At 76.3% G+C, this 312-nt stretch overlaps 1 protein-coding gene across 3 annotated transcripts in view; it reads right to left on the minus strand.

Moving 5' to 3' along the window:
* Positions 1–291, minus strand: part of NCOA5 (nuclear receptor coactivator 5) — a 22649-nt gene extending 22358 nt beyond the window's left edge. Inside the window, exon 1 of one of the 3 annotated variants that reach the window (XM_027693865.1) lies at positions 147–291. The gene's annotated coding sequence lies outside the window, so the exon portion shown is untranslated. The remainder of the gene's footprint in view (positions 1–146) is intronic. The other 2 variants (XM_027693864.1, XM_027693861.1) reach the window with 2 other exon arrangements.
* Between the last annotated feature and the right edge of the window lie 21 nt (positions 292–312).

Below are 312 nucleotides of genomic sequence, written 5' to 3' on the forward strand. Positions count from 1 at the left end.
CCCGTCGCCGTGCCGTAAAGCGTCGCGCGTCGCCATAGCGACCGCGCAAAAAAAACTCTCAGGGACCGGGCCGCCCTTGGGGCTCGCTGCCGCGCGCCACTCGGCCGGGCGGTCGGCGCAGCGCGGCCGCGGCCCCGCAGACTCACCGCCGCTGCCGGCCCGGTCCCGGAGCCCCCTCAGGCCGCCGCCGCCGCCAGGACAAAGGCGCCACCCGCCGCTGCCGCACGGCGCCGTCGCAAAGCGAGAGAGGAGAGAGCGCGGTCGCTATGGCGACGCGCGACGCTTTACGGCACGGCGACGGGCCATGCCTGC

The sequence above is a fragment of the Neopelma chrysocephalum genome, unplaced genomic scaffold (assembly GCF_003984885.1).
Source record: "Neopelma chrysocephalum unplaced genomic scaffold, ASM398488v2 Primary Assembly neopelma1_94, whole genome shotgun sequence".
Classification (NCBI taxonomy): Eukaryota; Metazoa; Chordata; class Aves; order Passeriformes; family Pipridae; genus Neopelma; species Neopelma chrysocephalum.